This window comes from Carcharhinus amblyrhynchos, chromosome 4, assembly GCF_965287045.1.
Source record: "Carcharhinus amblyrhynchos chromosome 4, sCarAmb.v2.hapA, whole genome shotgun sequence".
Lineage (NCBI taxonomy): Eukaryota > Metazoa > Chordata > Chondrichthyes > Carcharhiniformes > Carcharhinidae > Carcharhinus > Carcharhinus amblyrhynchos.
Genome location: NC_137327.1, coordinates 20,187,173 through 20,205,057, shown reverse-complemented (window position 1 = coordinate 20,205,057; position 17,885 = coordinate 20,187,173).

The window sequence follows — 17,885 nt, the reverse complement described above, 5'->3', positions numbered from 1 at the left end:
TATGTTACCTCCTACACTATGATCTTTTACTTTTTGCAATAACCTTTGATGTGGCACCTTATTAAATGTTTTCTAGAAATCCATCTACAGGTGTGCTCAAATGTTTGTATCGGCCTGGGCTCAATCAAGCAGGGGTGTTTACTACTGCTGCACAGGGCAGCAGTGACAGCACATCTGGAATCTGCATATAGTTTAGTTCTCCTTATTTAAACAATAATATAATTGCATTAAGAGTGATTCACTTGACCCATTCCTGGGATGAAAGGGTTATCTTATGAAGGAAGGTTGAACAAGTTGTACCTATATCCAAAAGAGTTTAGAAGAATGAGAGGTGATCTTATTGAAAAATATCAGATTCTGAAGGAACTTGGTAGGGTGGATATCAGGAGGATACTTTCGCATTTGGGGGAGACAAATGCCAGGCAATGACCAACTCCAACAAGAGAGGATCTAATCATATCCCCATGATATTCAGGGACATTACCATCACTGAATCCCCCACTGTTAATTTCCTTGAGGTTATCATTGACCAGAAACTGAACTGGACTGGTAGTCTAAATACTGCGGCTACAAGAGCAAGTCAGAGATTGGGAATTCTGTAGTGAATAAAACCTGTCCTCCATTTACAAGGCACAAGTCTGGAATGTGATGGAATGTTCTTCACTTACCTGGATGAGTGAAGCTCCAACAACTTTCAAGAAGATCGACACATCGACTGGCAGCTTAGGAACTCTGAGAGCGCTGGCCCAGAAACTGGATACCAGCTGATACCAGTGCACTGAATTGTCTGCATTGCCCACATGCTCGACTTGTTACTGACTGTGGACAAGATCATGGTGATCCTCATTTTTTGGGGGACATCAGCTGGTGCATATAAGGCAAATCAAGGCCTTGATGCAAAAGGGCCCAGTTCTATCTAGATTAAGATACAAGATTCTGAATGGTGGATTGAGAAGACAACCCTCAGATGAAATGAAATCCTATCTGATGAAGAAAGATGAGCTCAGTGCTGAGGATGGTTTCATCCTCTAGAGTTTCCAGCTGTTCCTCACTCAGGGCAACATCTGATATTTATAGAATTATACCATAGCCATCATGGGGTTTTGAAAACAAAAATGCTAGCCAGGAGCTACATATGATGGCCTGGCCTGGATGCAGACATTACAGACATGATTGGATAGTGTGATTCGTGCTAGGAGGATCAAACCCCACCTCCTGCCACTCAACCTCCCTACATCCATGGGAATGGCATGGTAGACTCTGGGTGCGGGTGCATGTGGGCTTTGCTGGGCCTTTTATGGGCTCTATGTTTTTGATTATGATGGATACACGCTTCAAATGGTCAGAGATAAATCATTGGAGATCCCGTCACCTTCCATGCCACGATTGAAAAACCGTGACAAGGTTTCTCCACATACGGGAGACCAGGAGTCATGGTCCCTGACAATGGCACTGCCTTTTCTAGCACCAAATTCCGGAACTTTATGCTTTCCAATGGCACTAAAAACATTAGAACAACAGCCAGGAATTGCCCCAGTGGAATTGTTTATGGGATCGAGGCTTTGAAGAACATTAAGCCTACATTCCCAAACGTGGCGGTGAGGGTGGAGTCTCAGAAGGAGAACTGGAAGAAGAACTATGATTCTGCAAGGATAGGAAGAATGTTCAAAACCGGTGACCCAGTCCACATGAGGAACCTTGAGGATGGTCGCAGTTGGGTCCCTGGGATCATAACTGAGAAAATGGGGCTTGTGATATATGAAGTAAAAGTGCAGGGTAAAATTGTCAGGAAACACCCAGACCATTTCAGCAGTAGGGAGCCCCAGCCAATGTGCGTCTCATTACTAGCCACGGGGAGACAACCGCGCCATCGTGCAGCCTTGACTTAAAGCCGACCCTACTCCTAACCCTTTGGTGATGAGGATGGGATGGAATCCTCGTCACCGAGATCGAATCTGTGTCTTCAGTGCTGCCTCTGAAAACAAAAGGTCCCCAATTTGGTTCACACCCGCTCCCCCCCACCCCCCCACCGATCTGGTCCCGCCTTCAACCGATCCCAGACCCTTCACCAAGTGGTGGGAAAAACCCTCCATGATGGGGCTGCTGGGGAAATGGACTTGGGGGTGGCGGGGGGATGTTATGAATGCTATGGGGATAGATCTCCCCATGGGCCCTCAGGGGGAGATCTCCAAATGAATGTGGAGGCTTGTTCAATAGGAAAGGAGCAGGGGGGAGTGTAAAAACAGCTGTTTCTACTTGGACCAGCAGCCAAAGGACTCCAGGGCTTGACCTGTGTAGCGTAGCCGCAGAAGCAGTTCTTCATTCATTATATAAATAAAGGGTGTTGCTGCTGATGGAAGACTGACTTTGGTGAGATTATTGGGGCCATACAACTGACTAAGCCCTTGATGGCCAGAAGGTTGTGAATCTGTGGAATTCGCTACCCCAAAGTGCAGAGGATGATGGGAGAATAGGTAAATTTGAGGGGGAAGTTGTCAGATTTTTAATTGGGAATAGGTTGAAGGGTTATGGAGAGAAGGCAGGAAAATGGGGAAGAGGAGCATATCAATCATGATCAAATGGTGGTGCAGACTCGATGGGCCAAATGGCCTAATTCTATTCCTATATGAACTATTCCTATATGTTCCTTATGAACTTATGAGTGAACAGAAGATCTGCAATGACTGCCATGATTGCCTTTCAAATTAAATCTATTCTGAAATATGGCAAGGCCACGAAAGTGAGTGTTAAAAGCTGAGGCTGGTAGGAGTAGGGTTTCTTCAGGTAAAAATTCAGCCCTAGTTCCTCTGGGTTTCTCCCCTATTTTGCACCCATCTACCGCCACTCGGAATGCAGCCAGTGTCAAGTGTTGGTAACAAGGATTGGAAACCAATTCCCCAGTTCTGCCTCTTTCAGCCAGAGCTGGTTCCCCCTGTCTGGGATGCTGCTGGGCCAAGTTTATCCAGTGCCCATTCTCAAACCACCCTCCCAAAAGCCCCTCTCATTAAAACCCCCTCCTTGTTTCCAAAGTGGCAAAATTCAGTGCAACCGGTAAAGAGTTAAAGAGAAAGTAAATTTATGTAACACAGACTCCGGGAAAATGGGAAACTGCATAAATATGGAAAAATCTGTCAGACATAGGAATCAAATGTAATTATCAAACTTTTTTTTGTATTTGGCAGCAGCTGCATATGGAAATATTTAATCCTAAGATTTAAAAAAGCTCTTCAGTACTCTCCCATATGTAAAAAATCTTTTCAATTAATGATAATTTTCTTCAGTCTAATGTCAACTCTGTTTTACTTATTAACAAAGTGGCTGGGGTTTTTAGCGTCATTATTAAATGACAGAGCAAATGTAACCAGGTGGGATAACGATAATAGCTCTCAAGATTTTGTGAGTTGCTGTATCTGACCGGACTACGCTGAGTCCCTCATGGTAAGCAGGACTGCACAATGTCCAACCACACTGCTTAATGCGGTGATGTGGTGGGAGTGTAGACGTACCTCATTATAACTTAATTTCTGATTTTATATCCATTCTTCCAAGTTCCACCACTTCTTAAAACCACCAGCCGACTTCAGGCCAAAATACTTTTCGAGGGTATAATAATCTATGATAATAACATTTTGTTTTGCCGAAACTGCAGCTTTTTCCCTTCTCCTGGCAATCAGGAATGGTCCTTTTTCACTGAGTAAACCAGTTGAGTGGACTCACTTTCTTTGTACAGATGGCGACAGATTTCCAGAGATGTTGTCTTTCCAACGCCGTGCCTGTTTTATGAAAGATTCTTACAGCAACACGCTGTTTTCTGTTCCACGGAATGATCTTACAGCTTCCTTTTCTTCCTGTTACACGAATTGCCAAAACAAGTTGGTTAAGAGCTTTATTCCAATTCAATGGTCTTCCTGGCACTCAGTCTTGGGAATACCATGTAAATGCAACCCCGAGCCAAAGGAGGGGAAAGTCAGGCCAATATTAACTTGGAGATGTGTTGGGTGGGGGTGGGGTATGATTGGGGATGGGGATGTGGATGGGAGTGTGGGAGGATTGAGTGGGAGTGTGTGTGGGAATGTGGGTGTGGGTGTAAGTGGGGTTTTGGTGGGGATGGGGGTGAGTGGGGATGAGTGGGAGTGTGTGGCAGTGTGGGTGCAGGTGTGAGTGGGGTGTGCATGGGATGAGGATATGGTTGTGGGTGGGGGGGATCGTGGGGTGTTGAGTGGGGTGGGGATGTGGGTGTGGGTGGGGGTGGGGTGTTGGATGGGGTGGGTGGGGATGTGATGGGGGAGAGGGGGTAGGTATGGAGGTGTGGATGTGGGTGAGGTGGGGGGTGGGAGTGGGTAGGGGTGTGATGGGGAGAGTTGTGGGTAGGGATGGAGTTGGGGGTGTGGGTGGTGTGGGAGGGGGTGGGAGTGTGGGTGGGTAGGGGTGCGATGGTGAGGGTTGAGGATAGGGATAGAGGTGGAGGTGTGTATGGGGGGTGAGTGGGAATGTGGATGTGGATGTGAGTGAGGATGTGGACAGTGTGGAGGTTGGGTGTAGGAGTGTGGGTGGGGTCAGGGTATGGGTTGGGATGGAAGTGTGGGTGGGGAGAGTGGGAGTACGAGTGGGACTGTGTGTGGGAGTGTGGGTGGGAGTGAGAGTGAGGGTGCAGGTGGGGTGGAGTCAGGGTGGGAGTGTTGGCGGGGTGGGGTTTGGGTGGTGTGGGGTGAGAGTGTGGGTGGGGGTGCGGTGTGGCTGTGGGTAGGCTGGGGTCTGAGTGAGAGTGTGGGTGGGAGAGTGGGTGTAGGTTCTGGGGGAATGTCCAGTGTCACATGGAAAACCTGGAAGAATGTTAAGTGTGTCTGTCAGAGATACTTTAAATTAGTTTATTAGCATTTTACCTCCAGCTTCCTGTCCAACTTATCACAGTGGGTGTGATGAGGACCCTGTGAGATGTGATCTAAACTATAGCATGTTGCCTCAACCCCCTTCACTCCACCTTGTCCTCCTCACTTCCACTTACCATGCAAACATACTCATCCTTCTCTTCCTACTCACTCTCCCCAGTGCTGTCACTCAGCGGCACCCTGATCAAACTCCCGATTGTCATCCTCAAATGCATTCCATTCATGAGTGACCTGTAACATTACACTCTGCGTCATCCCCAGAAGTGACCAAAGAGAGAGAGAGATAGGATAGGAGATGGCGTCCACAGGTCTCGCAGTTCATAACTGCCGAGGATGAAATGCAAGAGATCAATGGTGTTTCAGCATCTCTGGCCAGTGGAGATGGGGGGATGAGGTTTCCCTGTCTACCTGCTGACACAATGAAATATTAGCTGCCCACATGCCATAAAACACTCAGTCACAGTGACTTGATATCAACAGCAAGTGAAATACGATCATCTTCATAATGATAGCAGCGACATTCTCATCCGACCAGTGCTAACTCACATCACTTATCTGCGACAGGACCTTCACACATGCAGCAGCAGTTGGTGGAGGTCGTGGACGACAATACCATCTCAGGGGTGCACCGTCACAGGGCTCACGCAGCAGCTCAGACACTCAAACTTTTGTGGGACCAGTTAAACAACCAGTTGTGTTTCCGAATGATGGATCACACACTTCAGGAGTGAGCAAGAGGTGATGGGGTAGGGGGGAGCAGAGGGGAGTCTGTGTTAGAGGGTGCAGCCCTCTCTAAGCTTTTCTTGAAGCTGGATACAGATGTGGAGAATGTGTGTTACACAACAGGCCTCCCAAGTCCATGGACTGTGACTGCGAAGAGAATCTTGACATCCTGCTTGGTGTATGTTGAAAGGTGCCTCTCATTTCGTCTCAATATCTGACAGTTGATTCGATCCTGCAATTGGCTTTCAGTCTTGGGGTTCATTGGTTGGGTTTCCAGCAGGTAGCACCAGCCAGAGTTGAGGCGGGCAATCCTTGTCTGAGCATTCATTGCCTAAGCATGATTGCTGGCTTGAAAAAGGTCAGGGGGCTTACATTGCTGCAGGAATATCATGGCAGCTTTCTGAGAATCCTGTACATCCCTGCACATTGACACAGTTGCCACGTGTAAGCAGTTAATGACAACCTGCACCAGCAGGAAGCCAATCATAGCTGTAAATTGAGGACCTATTCATACTGATTGGTGCCATCATGGACGAGATTCACAAATTGCCAACACCAGCAAACATCCCTTCACTCATTCATCTTTATGTATCTGTGGGCCACCAACTGGGAGAGTCTGCCAGAGCCTGGAAGGATTGGGAGGGTTTTATTTTATTCATTCATGGAACATGAGCAGCGCTTTGGAGAGCAGGTGAGAGTCAACCACAGTGCTGTGGCTCTGGAGTCACATGTAGGCCAGACCAGGTAAGGATGGCAGATTTCCTTCCCTAAAGGATGGTTTTTTCCGACAATTGTCAATAGTTTCATGGTCATCATAGATTCTTACTTCCAGATGTAACGTTGAGGGTGGTGATGACTTTAGCTGTCAATGTTAATGTGTGCCCACCAGGCTCAGCAAGTAGCAGGATTTTTCTAGCAGGGCTGAAGGTATCTGACATGACAACCTGAGGCCGCTGCCACACTGCGGTTTTGACGGGTTGAGGAATAAGATGTCTGTACGCACTGTGTCACAGGTAGAGCTTCCTTCAAGCTGCAGCTCTCTGCCACTCACCTCTCTGCTGTCTGGTTCCAGCTGTCTCATGTGGGTTGCTACTAGTCATGTTGAGCGTGTACCAAGGACCAGTCTAAAGCTGCCAAGTGCTAATCATCCTGTAGTCATGGTGTGGAGATGCCAGCATTGGACTGGGCGGGCACAGTAAGAAGTAGTGATTCAGAAAACCTCCAAAGTGTAGAAAATAACCTCTCAGCAAAGGGCTGTTAAGAAAGCCTTTCTCACTAAAAGAAAACCCCTGAGTACTGAGCTTTTTCCATTAATTTGATTCAGCCTTCCAATTAAATGGTTCAGCCACATAAATAATATGACCAGCAGAGCAGGTCAGGGGTTGGGAATTCTGTGGCAAGTGACTCACCTCCTGACTCCCCTATGCTTGTCTATCAATTACAAAATGCAAGCCAGGCACGTGATGGAATACTCTCCACTTGCCTGGATGTGTGCAACTCCAACCACATTGAACAAGCTCAAAACCATCCAGGACAAAGCAGCTCCCACAAAACTACCACCTTAAACATTGACTCCTTCCACTACTGACACCCACCTGGAAAGACAAGGACAGCTGATGTGTAGAAAGACCACCTAGAAGTTCTGTGCTGCATGTTGCATACCATCCTGACCTGGGAGTATATCACTGTCACTGGGGTCAAAATGCTGGAGCAGCCTTCCCTGACTTCATTGTGAGTGAGCGTATACCAGAAGGACATACAGCAGTTAAGAAAGGTAGCCCGTGACCATGTTCTCAAGGAATGACAATAAGTGTTCCTCTTGTCCACAATGCTCACATCACATAGGTTATTAAAACAAAACCACAAAATAAAATTGCCGTTCTGTTCTTGACTGGCCAGATTCAGAAAGCGTAAATTTGAGAACGACTTGAAATATAGAACACAGAACATTACAGTGCAGTACAGGCCCTCCAGCCTGCGATGTTGCACCAACCTGTGAAACCAATCTAAAGCCCATCTAACCTACACTATTCCAATGTCATCCAAATGTTTATCCAATGACCATTTAAATGTCCTTAATGTTGGCGAATCCACTACTGTTGCAGGCAGGGCATTCCACACTCTTATTACTCTCTGAGTAAAGAACCTACCCCTGACATCTGTCCTATATCTCTCACCCCTCAATTTAAAGCTATGTCCCCTCGTACTAGCCATCTCCATCCAAGGAAAAAGGCTCTCACTGTCCACCCTATCTAATCCTCTGATCATCTTAAGGACATTTAAATGGTCATTGGATAAACATTTGGATGACATTGGAATAGTGTAGGTTAGATGGGCTTTAGATTGGTTTCACAGGTCGGTGCAACATCGCAGGCTGGAGGGCCTGTACTGCACTGTAATGTTCTGTGTTCCATATTTCAAGTCGTTCTCAAATTTACGCTTTCTGAATCTGGCCAGTCAAGAACAGAACGGCAATTTTATTTTGTGGTTTTGTTTTAATAACCTATGTGATGTGGGCATTGTGGACAAGAGGAACACTTACTGTCATTCCTTGAGAACATGGCCACAGGCTACCTTTCTTAACTGCTGTATGTCCTTCTGGTATACGCTCACTCACATTCCTTGAGACTCTATTAAGTCACCTCTTAACCTTCTTCTCTCTGATGAAAATAGACTCAAGTCTCTCAGCCTTTCCTCAGAAGACCTTCCCACCATACCAGGCAACATCCTGGTAAATCTCCTCTGCACCATTTCCAATGCTTCCACATCCTTCCTATAATGCGGTGAGCAGAACTGTACGCAATACTCCAAGTGTGGCCGCACCAGAGCTTTGTACAGCTGCAACATAACCTCTTGGATCCTAAGCTCAATCCCTCTACCAATAAAAGCTAACACACATATGCCTTCTTTTCAACTCTATCAACCTGGCTGCCAACTTTCATGCCAGGTTGATAGATTGACATGGACACCAAGATCTCTCTCTCCAAAGAAGCACACATTAACAGGCATTCCTGTCTCTCCTGAGGAGGTTATGCGCAAAAGGTCAAAGGGTAAATGTGAAAGTTAGTGGGTTGGAACCGGAACATTAGGCAGCATCTTGAAATATATGGAGAACTGGAAAGGCGAGGTGGATTGGGGAGGAAATTCCAGAATATGACATTGAAGTAACAAACAAACATGAAGTAACAGTGCTGAAGCGAATGAAATGGTGAATGAATAAAAAGCTAGAGGAACTCAGAGGCTGGAATTTTCTGACTGTTCAAACCAGTGGGATTGTCCTGTCCTGCTGCAATGAACGGAGATTTGGCTTGTTGCCAAATTTTCCGTCTTTGCCGCAACGGGAGCATGGTGTAAATGGGCGGTAAGATCACGCCCAGAGTTGCAGGAGAGTTGTGGAATTTGAGGATGTGAAATTCATCCTGCGGGCATTTTGTTGCTCGCTACTCCCATACAGATGCTGGGGAAAGGGTTAAAACACATCCAGAACCTTTTTGGAATGTGCAAGTGTTTAGAAGATAATATTAAATAGGTCAAATCTTGTATGAGCTTGGATTACAGTTTAAGTACAGCAACAAAAGTCATATCGAATTCATAAAATGCATACGATCCTTTCAAAAAAAACCCAGAGAAACATATTGTTTGCAATATATATTCAAATATTAGGCACTGTCAGAGAGAAAGGCAGTGCAGTAATTGCAAAGGAATTTCAGCCCATGTGAACTTCAGTACCTAGTTGTTGCATGTACTTATGGTAACCAGAACACTAGTTGTCACTCCCAGTTTTCTCTGACCGCATGTCTTTTCCTGTCTGCTCTGGTGCATCTCATGTCGACCACAAAAAACTGCAAAAACACACAGCATTGAAAACAGATGGCAATGGTAGCCAGCTGCTGGTGTCTAAACACGGTACTTTCATTTTAGCAAACTAGAGCAGCAGCCAATTACTCACAAGAACTGATTCTTACCCCCTTCAAAAAAAACTCAAGAGAAGCACTGGTGGCCCCACTGCGAAGACCATGAAAGCTCTCAGTGTTTACATGAGCATCCTATTAATTAAAGAAAAAAAAACAACTCTTTTCTCATTTGCTGCAGTTCATCGCTGCGGCCTTCATCAAACCCAGATCCCCTAGATGTTGGTTAAATAAGGTTAGACTGCACACGACTGTTAGGAGGATGCCACTACACTTCTTACAGAAAGCCAAGCTAAGTTGCGTGGGCTATTAACCTTGTTTAAACAATCCTCGGTTTGAGGAAGCAAAAACACTGTAGCCACTAAAACACAGCCGCTTTAATGAGAAAGCAGTTTCCAATTTACTAAAGAATTCTTGGGATATTTTTGGTGGCTTTTCTCATTATTCAACAAGAGTTTGCAGTCATAGTTTCGCCTACTGGTTGGAAATCGACACTGCAATCGTACTCATCTGAGTAACCCCAGCTCAACAAGAATTGAGGAAAAAAAGCACCAATGGTACACGTGGAATTTCAGGATCGTCATATTTTAAATAATTCCCAGCCTTTTCCACAAAGCCCCCTTAAATTAGCACTTTCACGGAAGCTGTTGGCAAAGTCAAGTATCAGAAAATGCGCACATATTATTTATAGCACAATCCAGTTCATGAGGCTGTAGCAGAGAAGATACATTAAATATCTGTGCTGTCTACTTATCTAAATTATTTTTGACTTGCACTAGACAAATTTGTCCATGAGTAAGTGCTGAGGGTGACCTCCTAAATCTTCATTTTGACCCTCTCAAGTGTAAAGAACATGGGGTCAGAACAACTCTCACTTTTCAATTGTTAATGTAAGTACCGACATTCAGATCAATACTTCTCCTGACACAGGTAACACTTAACTGCACGTGCAGCAAGTCTGAATTCCACAAGGCTCTTGATATTTCTGCACAATTATTAGCTACAGATGCACAATCCAGGGAGATGCACAAGGCTAACAAAAATCTCTCAACCAATGTTAACTTTGGAAAACCAGCAGATAACATTGTTCTGATGGAAAATGCAGACGGACAAGGAGGCAACAAAATGTAGAATGAACAAAAACCCATGCCTTGCGATTTATGAATGAGATTTGATTTGGTTTATTATTGGCACACATATTAGTATACAGTGAAAAGTATTGTTTCTTGCACACTATATGACAAAGCATACCATACATAGAGAAGGAAAGGAGACGGTGCAGAACGTGCAGGACACACTCTTTTCCAGTAAAATCTGGCAACCACTTTCAACTTGTTAAAATGACTCTATATTTGAAAGCAAATCCTGTCAAAGGTATTTTTTTCAAGTTATCAAGGTGAAATCTTAATGGTCCCAATTGATCACGTGAGCTCTCGTGCAACCTTTTTCAACAGGACCATAAGTAACATGATAGAGACTCATGCTTTATTTATTAAGAATTCAATAAAATGTGTTTCGCCATTGAAGTGACAAATTAGTGTCCAAGATCAGTGTTCCGGGTCTACAGTTGAGCACAAATTCACAACTGAACAGGTATAGTTCCCAGCACATTGCAGGCCCATGGAAAGAAGTTGACCAATTAAGTTTGGTGAAAATCCCAGACAAGAGTTCTGGTGTTATTACTAATGTTTGCGGATACCTGGATGGTTCCCATCATCTCATTTTTGAATGGAATGGGATGGTTGATTAGAATAGCGCACTTGTGAAATGTATTTACAATCTGATACAGACATGTGCAAGTGATTGAGATGAATAGGTTCACAGACTGCAATACAGACAGACAGACAGACAGGCAGACAGACAATGACTTGGAACACGCCAGAGAATTAAAAAAAATCCTCCAGGAATATGAAACCTTCTGAAAGGATCCACAAAGGTCATAGAAAACATGGTCAACACTGTTACCCAATCGAAATTTATAAGACAATAATGGTGTACAAGATACCGTTGGATGTGACAGCATTGATTTGAATTTTAGAAAACCCAATGGATTGCTCAGCACCTACACAAAGTAGACTTCAAACAAATCTCATACCATGTTTTGTGAGAAAGTACAATTTAGAATCAAACTACATCTGGAAACCTGAAGTTAGGTAGTGCATTAGTCGCCCATCTGATTTATAGTGTGCTGACACCACGTGAGTTGGGAGGCGTGCAAAATTGCGTGCAGTGGGATTGAAAAGCCTGCTGTAAATTATAGGGAAGGCACACAGATATTTCCAACATGGGGGTGGGGGAAAATAAGATTTAATGCCAAATAAGAAAACAGAAAGAAAGAAAAACTTGCATTTTAGCTAATGCCTTTCATTATCTTCAGATCATTCCAAAGTGTTTTGCAACAAAGGAAGTACTTTTGAAATCTGGTCATTGTTATAATGCAGGAACTGACTGGTAACCAATTTGTGCAAAGCAAGCTCCGATAAGCAGCAATATAACCATGACCAGATGGTCAGTGATGCTGAGTGAGGGCGAAACTCCCTGATACTCGGAATAGTTCTATGGGGAACTTCCACTTCCATCTGACAAGGCAGGCATGGCCTCAGTTCAACATCTTTTCTGAAAGACAGATGAGGTTAAGTGGACAAAAACAGAAGATGCTGGAAAATCTCAGCAGGTCTGACAGCAGTTGTGGAGAGACAATAGAGTGGGTCATCCAGACGCGAAACACTGGCTTTATTCTCTCTCCACAGATGCTGTCAGACCTGTTGTGATTTTCCAGCATTTTCTGTGCTTGATTCCAGCATCCGAAGTATTTTGCTTCCTTCTGAGGCTAAAGAGATTCAAGGCGTGCTGCAAGGAGTGAAGCTGAGGACAGCAATGCTTTGCTGAGTGTTGAAGGCCTGGAAAAAGAGTAGCCCTGAGGAAATGGGAAGAGGTTCCATCTAACATGAATACTTCCACAATGTGATGTGCACGTCCGCAGCACAGGGAAATCTGATTAATCAGACAAGCTACAAGAGCTCATTAAGGCTGCACATTTCTACAGTATATTAAGCATGTACAGCACTTAGGAATAGTTGACCCTGACACAGGCTTATTTTGTGTCCATGAGGCTATGAGCACACTTTGCATTACAAGGCTTCGTCTGAAAATAGAAACATAGAGAGATGTACAGCACAGAAGGAGGCCATCTCATGGCCATGGCTTCTGTAATGGACTTTCCAGCCTACTCCTACCTTCCAGCTCTTGGTCCTTTGCCTGTCAGTTTTGACATCTTAAGAACGTATCAATGCAATGAGGAGTTCTGACTCTACCACGCTTTCAGAAAATAAGAACCAGACCTTCACCAGTCTCTGGGTGAAAACATTTCTTCTCAACTTCCCCCTAAACTTTGCACTAATCACTTTAAATCTATGCCACCTAGTTATTGACCTCTCTTGTATTGGAAATAGTCCTTCCTTATCCTCTCTATCTAGGCCACTGATGGACAATCTTGGCTAGTGAGTAGGTTACACGAGTGGCCTCCTTCATCTCAGTGGGCCACAAGATTGAAATCAGGCTTATTCACTAACCTTGACCCTCAGAATAAGATTAAGTAAATTTTAATACATGCCGATTATCTCATAATGAATTATGCTCAATCATTTATATATCAATAGAACTGTCATCAACTTCAAATGGTAAAGACAAAATAAATATTTATACTTTGATTGAGCACAGAGGGAGTGTGCAGCTCTCATGGTCAATGTTCGCAATCAGCACTTCCCCTTGCTTTAGTCATGCTGGTATGAAAAATCTATATGGACAGAGACCAGTGGAATGTGGCAACCCTATGCATGGGCAACAGTCAGCAAAGTGCCTCGTGGGCCGTACTCAGAACCCTGATGGGTTTCATGTGGTCCCTGGCCACCTCCGGTTTCCTCCCACAGTCCAAAGATATGCGGATTAGGTTGATTGGCCATGCTAAAATTGCCCCTTAGTATCCTGGGATGTGTAGGTTAGAGGGACTAGTGGGTAAATGTGTAGGGATATAGGGACAGGGCCTGGGTTGGATTGTGGTCGGTGCAGACTCGATGGGCCGAAGGGCCTGTTTCTGCACTGTAGGGTTCTATGTTCTATGGCCTGCAGGTTGCTCACCACTAATCCAGACTTTTCACCATTTTGTCAATTATATCTTCCCCCAGCCTCCTCTATTCCAAAGGAAGCAAATCCACCAAGCCAATCTTTCCACATCGCTAAAATTCTCCGCTCATCCTCACAAATCTCTCCAGTCCCCTCTTTAGAATGATCATATCATTCCTATGAAGAGATGACCATAACTGTGCACAGTACTCCAGCTGTGCGCTAACTGGTGTTTTACACAGTTCGAGCATAATTCCCCTATTCTTCTAATCTCAGCTTCAGCCAATAAATGAAAGTATTCCCTGTGACTTCTTGACCAGTTTTTCTACCTGTCCTGTTACCATCAGGGATTTGTAGATGCAAGATCCCTCTGTTCTCTTTACAGAGTCCAACAAGTTATTGTGTATTCTTTTCCTCTCCAAATATATAACATCGCCTTCTCCTGGATTGAAATCCATTTGCAATTTTTTTATTCCATCCAACCAGCTTTCATCCTCACTATTAACCACAAGGCTAATTTTCTGTATCATCTGCAAATACCTTGATTACACTCCCGTCATTTAAGTCAAAAGGGAGTTTCACTCCCCGTGCTCAAGTTGAAGCAGGCTGTCTGCAGGAACACAAGAGAAACATAAGCATGAGAACTGGAACAACAGAGAGAGGGTTGCAGTGCAGGAGGTCGAAAGAGGGGGAGAGAAGCATTGTCTCCACAGGTCCTCAGTACACACCCCGAGCAGCTAATGGGAACAGGAAGCTGGAGAAGTCAACGTGCCAATTACATGCTCAACAGTTGCCTTGCAGGGAACGGCACCTCATTATATCTACATTCAGCTAGTGCACTGAAATGCAATGAACCTTGACCACAGAGGATAACAATGGTCTACCAGGAACCACCTTGAGATTTGCCTTTATGGATCAAATATTCGTGGGTTGGTGGCCTGCCTGAAATTGAAGGTACTGCAAAAGGAAATAAACTTCTGGCTTCCATAACCTGGTGCTGAATGTTGCAAACAAAGCCAGGTGTTTAGAAAGTGAAATGCTTCCTTATTATGTACGGTGGCATTGGGTGAGGGAGCAGGTATGGGCCAAATGCAATATATAATCCCGGGCAAAGTTTTAAAATCGCACAGAATTTTCTGACAGCTCCAGTTTGTCCAGAGGGACGGAAGTGACCAGTGTAAAGAATGAATCTATGACTTGCTTCATATTATCCAAATGCCGCCGATTCTCTGTTGTATACGATGCGCCCAGTGGAAGCCTGAATCATGACACACTGTCTTTCAGCAGAGTTCTGCCTTATAAAGTCACTGGCAATGTCATGCCTGGTTTCCATGCAGAAGGTGACAGAAATCCACCATGGCTGCTCTGGTGGATGGATGTGCCACTATTGGGCCTTCTCTCAGGCAAGAGGAGGTCTATGCACCTGGTCTGCGGTATATAGGGTACATGTAGACCAGTTTCCCATCTCCCTCATCGTCAATTCTTCCACTGAGTAGGGACATTTCCCTATTCCAGTACAATGGCTAAAGCAGTTTGAAAGAAGATTGCACCAGAGCCATTGCTGTAAAGTTTCGCTAAAAATCTCAGTAGCAATGGTGGAACAAAATAGGAGAAAATCTTCAGCAAATGTTTGACAATGTGACGATTTGAATTCTGGCCTTGTTCATTGACTGCCATATGGAAAATAGCACCTAGCAATCCTGAATGATCAATTTCTCTGAGTCGTGGCTGAAATACAGTGCAGCCCTGTTGTAACGCGATGGTTGGGCTCCATGAAGTGTTATCGCGAATGTTATCGGAGTTGCACTAAATCGGGGTCGATTTAGCGCAACTAAATCATTAAACCGGAAAGAGCAAACCAAAAGGGTCCATCCGTCATATCACATCATATCCGATTTTGCGCTAAATTGGGGCGCGTAAGATCGGGGTTCCACCAAACACGTTAGTCTTGAATTTTAGGCCCTAACCAGGGTTGGGATTGGTGGGGGGCAGGAGCCCCTCAGGCCTGCGTGAAGCTGGTTTAGGAATCTGGAAGTGACCTCCTGGTAACAGGCCGAGGGTGGGAACTGTGATCAAAGAAAGCCTCGAGGCCTTCCCTGCTCGCCTGGATTTTCATTGAAACTTGGAAAATGTTCAAGCTAAGGCTTTTCTATTTGACACATCCTCCCTCTTACCCCCGACAGCAGACAGCAAATCCTTTCACACTGGAAGGCTTCAGCTTCAGGCATTTACTCACCATCTTTAACTGGATGACGCCTTCTGGTTAGTTTGAGGAAAATTAGAGAGAGTGATTGTCCTGCGATCTATGGGCCCATATCTTAGCCTGACGGACGGGCTCAGAATCCTGCAGGATCACAATATTCATTTGTTTATATACAGAGGGATGGCTGTTTCCTGGAGCTGACTGAGAAAAAATCAGATGAGGGAAACGTGAGTGGAGATCCAGCAGTCGAGAGCTCTAATCTATCTTCCATTTTCATAAAATCCATACAGTGCCAAAGAAGGCCATTCAGCCCATTGAGTCTGCACCGACCACAATCCCACCCAGGCCCTATCCTCATAATCCCATGCATTAACCCTGCTAGTCCCCCAACACAAGGGTCAATTTAGCATGGCCAATCCACCTAACCCCCACATCTTTGGACTGTGGGAAGAAACCAGAGCACCAGAGGAAACCCACGCAGACACGGGGAGAAAGTGCAAACTCCACTCAAACAGTGACGCCAAGCTGGGAATTGTGAGGCAGCATTTATTAGTGCCACAGGTAGGCTCACATTAACACTGTGATGAAATTAGTATAAAAATCCCCTAGTCGCCACACCCTGGTGCCTGTTCGGATACACCGCGGGAGTTTAGCATGGACAATGCACCTAACCGCACATCTTTCAGACTGTGGGAGAAAACCAGAGCACCTGGAGGAAACCCATGCAGAGACGGGGAGAATGTGCAGACTCCACTTAGACAGTGATCCAAACTGGGAATTGAACCCGGGTCCCCAGCTGCAGTGCTGAGGCAGCAGTGCTAACTACTGTGCCACTGTGCTGCCCTTTTGAATCTTTTGAATGGGTTCACCCAACTGACACCTGAAAGATCAAGCACCAGTTTCTGGTAGTGTTCTGGGAGCCTGGGGTAGTGTGATCAACTCCAGCTAGTGCTGTGGTGGATGTCATTACAAGTAATGTTGTCGTCTCTGATGATGGCACTACTCTCTATAGGGTGGTTAACTCGCCGTTTGAAAGACAAGTGGTGACTGAATCACTAGAGACAGAAACAGACCTGATTGGATAGTGAACAGACAAATGGTTTGTTATCTTCAGCACTGAGAGAGTGAAATCAATAACTCTGTTTGGAAAGGTACAAGGATAAATTCACTGATCCAGCAGAGAGCCGTACTTAAAGCGAGTGAGAGTCAGGGCAGAGGAGTACATAAGATGGTTGTAGCACCACCCCCTGCCCTCCCTGCTTCGAATAAAGCTCTCAGCTGGCAGCACGGGCTGGCTTTGTTTCATTATCACTGGAGAAAATCAGAGAAAGTGGCTCTAAAAGGTGATAGAAGAGGGCGAATTCTAAAAACGTGTCATGATCAGCAATTTCAGTAATGCAAAGTTCTGCAGATGGTGGCATATCATTCTCCTCCTTGTCAGGCCATGGGGAAAAAGTCGCTCGCTCCTTGATTCAGTCGGATGTGAAGGCATGTGTCCCATAGCATCAGAATTCCTCTCCAAAGTTTAAAATGGCAAAGAGTTGGCAACTCCTAAGCAAAACCTCTTACCTGCCACATTTTGTCCCCACCATTCCTCCGCATCCCCATTCCAACCCTTAATATCATAGAATCACAGAATCCCTACAGTGCAGAAGTAGTCATTCAGCCCATCGAGTCTGTACCAACTCTGACAGAGCGTCCTCTCCCTAACCCTATCCCCTGATGCCACATATTTACCATGGCTAATCTAACTAATCTACAGATCTTTGGACACTAAGGGGCAATCCACCTAACCTGCACGTATTTGGAGTGTGGGAGGAAACAAGGGTGCCCAGAGCAAACCCATGCAAACGTGGGGAGAACGTGTAAACTCCACACAGTGACCGAAGACTGAAATTGAATCCTGGTCCCTGGCGCTGTGAGATAGCATACTATGCAAAGTGCCACCATGCTGCCCACATATTAGGACCTCTTATTTCTTTCTGTTCAGTCCAGTGAGTGGTATTTATCGGTTGCAAGCATATCAATGATTGTTGA